General features: G+C 36.3%; 1 non-coding gene across 1 annotated transcript; it reads left to right on the top strand.

Moving 5' to 3' along the window:
• The first annotated feature begins 272 nt into the window (after positions 1-272).
• LOC138093318 (U6 spliceosomal RNA) lies at positions 273-379 on the top strand. Its single transcript, XR_011146051.1, has one exon. It is a non-coding gene; the product is annotated as a U6 spliceosomal RNA (small nuclear RNA).
• The last annotated feature ends 5,396 nt before the right edge of the window (positions 380-5,775 follow it).

Genomic DNA, 5,775 nt, shown 5'->3' with positions numbered 1-5,775 from the left:
TATGTTATTAAATAAAATTTTGATTTAAAAGACTGTAAATGAAGCCCTTAAGTAGGTCTTTTCCACATGCATATTATTTTTTTATTATTTCTTACATAAGTATGGAAAATACTTATCCCAGAAATCTACTGAAATAATTAAAAGTTAAGTGACTGGCATATCGTAGCATAATATTCCTATTTATAAAACAAATAATATAAGACCTGATCAAAAGTAATTAATAAATTCTTAGTAGAAAAAAATAAGAACTTAATTTGAAAATGTAGACCAAGGTGCTCGCTTTGGCAGCACATATACTAAAATTGGAGCGATACAGAGAAGATTAGCATGGCCCCTGCACAAGGATGACATGCAAATTCGTGAAGCGTTCCGTATTTTTCCTTCCTGGCAAATAAATTCCCGTTTCTATCCAAAAGGCCAATAAAACATTTTCAATGAAAAAAAAAAGAAAGAAAGAAAATGTAGACCAAGATAAAAAATGCCAAATTTTTTTATAGTGTACTGTATAAGTACTAAATTGCAACAAAAAAAGGAAAATACAGTTAAATACATGGGAAATCTACACAAGAATCATACAAGTAGCCATTAACAGATTTTTTTGCCACTAAGAAAATTCAAAAGAAATCCAAAATGAATATGTTGTTGTTTAATCACTAAGTCATGGCCGACTGCTGGAACCCCATGGACTATAGCTGGCTAGACTCCAATGTCCATGGGATTTCACAGGCAAGAATACTAGAGTGGGTTGCCATTTTCATCTCCAAAGGAATCTTCCCAAACCACAGATCAAATCCTTGCATTGTCAGGTGGGATCTTTACCACTGAGTCACTTGGGAAGTCCAAAATGAATATGAGGGTTTATCAAAGTTGATGGGCCTAAGTATATAAGATCTTTATGGAGGAAAGCATAAAACTTCATAGCAATAACAATAAAGAAGATCCCCAAAAAGAGATTATTTCCTTGGACATATTGACTAATGGACTATACAGTCCAAGGAATTCTCCAGGCCAGAATACTGGAGTGGGTAGTCTTTCTCTTCTGCAGGGGATCTTCCCAACCCAGGGATCAAACTCAGGTCTCCCGAATTGCAGGAGGATTTCTTTACCAGCTGAGCCACAGGGGAAGCCCAAGAATACTGGAAAGGGTAGCCTATCCCTTCTCTAGCAGATCTTCCCAACCCAGGAATTGAACCAGGGTCTCCTGCATTTCAGGCAGATTCTTTACCAATTGAGGTATCAGAGAAGCCCCAACTAAATATCATAATATATAAATTTTCCATAAGATGATCTCTAGACTAACTGGAGTTCTAATAAAAATTTCAATGTGTTAATATTTTTCATGGAAGTTAACAAAATTACCCCTTGTATAAAAATATGGTCAAATTCAATAGTAGTTGGCAAAAGTTTTAAATTTTGACAGCATCCCAGCTGGTCAAGTTACAGAACAATGAGAACCCTCACAAACTGTTGATAGGAATGTAAATAGCAAACTTTAATTTGGTATTTTCTTGTAATGTCAGACATTTGCATACCTATTACCCAGTAATTCCAGCCCAGAGAAGTCTGCTTATATATAGGAATAAGAAAAGAAAAAAACACCCTGAAAACATGCACAAGATATTTCATAAAAGCATTAGTCTTCAAAAAACAAATAATTTTAAAAATCATTGACAGAGAATAAATAAGCCAATTGTGAAATCAGCCCCTATTTATCTCTCACCTCATATGACATCTCTGCATAAAATCCAAGAATCTCCCTTCTGGGTAGACAATTACAAAGAAGTATTCCTCTTCTGGACTGAATCTCAGAGCAATAGCTCAGGCTGGATTTCAAGTCTCTGCTCCTGTTGGCTGACTGTCTTACAACCTCATGTATTTACAATGAAATTTTTCATCTGAATGAAACCCAACTATAATCACATATAGCAAAATGAACAGGTCTTAATAATATGCTATTTAGAAAGTATAACTTTATAAAACTATGAAATATAATATTTTTTAAATATCTGAAAACATGGGCAATGGTATTTTGTGGAGGGGTATGTACTTAGTACATACTTAGACTACAAAGAAAAGCAAAAATTTATTTAACAGAAAATGGAGAAGTCATCCCCTCTACAAGAACAGATGTGGGCTGAGAACCATAGTAAACCTCCCCTCTAGGAGTAATGGCTTTGGTTGTAGGTTATGATTATCTTTCAAGCTTTACCTCTATACACCCTATGTGTGTGCTGTGCTAAATCACTTTAGCTATGTCCAACACTTGCGACCCTATGGACTGTAGCCCTCCAGGCTCTTCTGTCCATAGGATTCTCTAGGCAAGAATACTGGAGTGGGTTTTCGTGCTCTCCTCCAGGGTGTCTTTCCCATTCAGGGATCAAACCTGCATCTCTAATGTCTCCAGCATTGACAGGACAGTTCTTTATACCTAGCTCCACCTGGGAAGGCCCATACCACCTATATTTTTTAAAAAATCATGTCTTAATAATGTATTCTACTACTTTCAGATGGAATGTCCTACAAATATCAATTAAGTTTATGTGGTCTAATATACCAGCTGATTAAAAAGAATAGGAAAAAAAAGAGAAAAATCTTAAGAACAGTGCTAAATGACTTAAAATAAAGAAATGTGAAGAGACAAAACCTAACATGCAACCGTAGAAGTATTTCACAAATAAAGAAAAGAGAAATGGGAAAGAGAAACTAATACCAAAAAAAAAAAAAACCCTAAGAAAATTTCCACAGAAAAAAATGACCAATTCAAAGCATCAAAACATGGAAATTGTTGAGAGAGCCGATGTAAAGCACTCTAACTCCATTATCGTGAAATTTTAGTATATCACAAATACAGGGAAGCTACTAAAGATTTAGAGCAGAAGAAGGAACAGGGGGAATAGGTGAAGATTACATGTAACCAAGACAGAATCAGATCAGCAATGAAATTATCATTAGCAAAACAGAATTCAAATGCAATTAAACAGTTCTGAGAGAACAGCGTTTTGATTTGGAAACTTCTATATAGTTTGACTTCCATCTAGTTGTGGGTAACATAAAATTATGTATCCATAATATAATATATTGAAGATTATCAAATCTACTTCTACAGTTCACATCTCCCTGGAGTTACAGACATATTTTCATGGTCTATTGTGCAGCCACACTTAGATATGCCCAAAGGCACCTTAAGACTCAGATGCCTATAATTGTATTAATTATTATTTCCTTACCCCAAAGGCCTTTCTCTTTTTATATGTTTTTGAGTCAATGTCCTCCAATTGTCCACTTTCTTACCATTCTTGCATTTCTTATTCCTCATTTCCCATAAAAACCAACTCTATAAATTCCATATGCTGGCTGTGTATGTGTGTCTGGACCCTATCACATTCTTTTTAGGCATCCCTGGTGGCTCAGATGGTAAAGAATCTGTCTGCAATGTGAAAGATCTGGGTTCAATCCCTGGTCGGGAAGATAATGTATAATGACATATTCATCATTATTATATTCTTTTTAAAAAATATATATTTTTTGGCCACACAAGGCATGCAGCACCTTAGTTTCCTGACCATGGATTGAATCCATGGCCTCTGCAGGAAAAGCATGATGTTTTAACCTCTGGACCACCAGGGAAGCACTCTTTAACATTTACTGTCTCCTGGCTAATGCTTTCATCATCTCTTACCTGTTCCCACAGCAACCCGCAAGTCCTACCATTTAATGCATTCAACCCACTTTCATGAGAACTGCCTTTCTAAAACTAAAATACCATCATGAAAAGTTTCTGTCTAAAATTATTGCATCATGCATTAGCGTTCTTTCATTTATTAAACTAATTCCCTATCCAGGAATCAGGAATCTAGGAAAATAATGCAGATAGATGATATTTTATGACTTGTATAAATGAGGCTGTTTGAGGGACAAACTGTAATGCTTAAATGGTGATCTGAGGAAAGGAACAGAAGCAGGCACCTAGAACATCAGGCAGAAAGAAGCTGATGCCTAAAGGCAAACTTATTCCCGAGTGAGCTATTTTTAACACAGCTGTCTTGACAAAATAGAATCTGTAAAAAGGTACCTAATACATTCTACATATTTTCAAAAATTAAAATTATACCAATATAGTTTCCACGCTCCTAGACGATTTAGCAAGTGATATTTGCATTCTATTCCTTGATATTGTAGAAGTTTTCAAGAGCAGAGTATGCTACTGTATAATGAGAAACCAGTAGAGTCAAGACTGTAGCTTTTCTTGTTTCCTCTGTACTATAAGTAGATTTGAATACTTTCAGTTCTTTTTTATGCAGCCCATTTCTGATCACTACTCAAGGAAGGTAGTTTAAATAGGTCATTAACTGAGTGATAATTCTTATTTTCACAACAGTGATCTTTGGTAGGTGATAAAATGCTACTTCCCTTGTAAAGGGAAAGAGCAGCTGCCTACAAAACAACAGAGATCTTCTAAGGTGTGAGCAAAAGAAAATGTATTGTGCAGCAAATATAGGAAACAAGGAGTTATTTTAGGACTACTGGGTGACGTCAAATGTGGTCTTTTGAAGGTCAGCAATTTTGTGATCTGTATTATTAAAAATTTCAAGGAGTACTGAAGTATCAATCTAAAAAAAATTTATGTAAGTTATTTTGTTGGTCTTTATAACTAAATTAAAACATAGTTTAGATCTATATTTATTGTTCCTTATTATTCCAGAATTGACAACAGGGTACAACTGAAAGAATCGGAAGACAATGGCTATCATTATCTAAAACTCCTTGCTGACTATAGGATAAAATTCAGTTTTCTTACAATGGCAAGCAAAGATGTTCACAAACTGGCCGCTAACTACCTTTCCAGGTTCATATCCAACCCTCTCAACACCCTACTAGGCACAGTATCCTGCCAATACACACCAGAAGTCCACCAAATCCAGAACATTATAAGGTTCCTTTGCATCAACCTGCTAATGGCACTGTTGTCTTATCATTACCCATTTTGCAATAGAAAACTTCATTCTTCAAAGTACAAGAAACAGATCATTTCTTTTGCAAGCTCTTCTCAGTGACTTTCTAGGAAGCATGCAACCTGGTTATACATCTACCTTTAATACAGTCATTACCATACAATTCAGATATGATCGTATATTGAGACTTTCCATTTCTCTTCAGATTAGCTTCACAGTCCCAGTAAGGATTTTTAAGCCCCACCCCCCAGCATCGCCCAGCCTAAACCACCCTCATCCTAAACATCCACCGGAATTTCTTTCAGTTCTTTGAATGCGCTATGCTAATTACCTTTTATTTATTTTTTTAATGTATTTTATTATTTTTGTTTTATGTTTATTTTTACTTTATTTTACTTTACAGTACTGTATTGGTTTTGCCATACATTGACATGAATCTACCACGGGTGTACATGTGTTCCCAAACATGAACCCCCCTTCCACCTCCCTCCCGGTAACATCTCTCTGGGTCATCCCCGTGCACCAGCCCCAAGCATCCTGTATCCTGCGCTAATTACCTTTTAAATTATTTCTTTATTTACACCTTGCTGTTATGCTGTCTTTGTTGCTGCCCACTGGCTTTCTTTAGTTGCAGCTGGCGGGGGTTACTCTCTGTTGTGGTGCACAGGCTTCTCGTTGTGGTGGCCTCTCTTGCTGAGGAGCAACAAGGCTCCCCGTGTGCGGGCTTCAGTAGTTGCTGCATGCAGTCTCAGTAGTTGTGGTGCAAAGGCTTAGTTGCTCTGTGGCATGAGGAATCTTCCCCGACCAGGAATCAAATCCATGT

The sequence above is a fragment of the Capricornis sumatraensis genome, chromosome 16 (assembly GCF_032405125.1).
Source record: "Capricornis sumatraensis isolate serow.1 chromosome 16, serow.2, whole genome shotgun sequence".
Classification (NCBI taxonomy): domain Eukaryota; kingdom Metazoa; phylum Chordata; class Mammalia; order Artiodactyla; family Bovidae; genus Capricornis; species Capricornis sumatraensis.
This window is presented reverse-complemented; position numbering and strand designations above follow the sequence as displayed.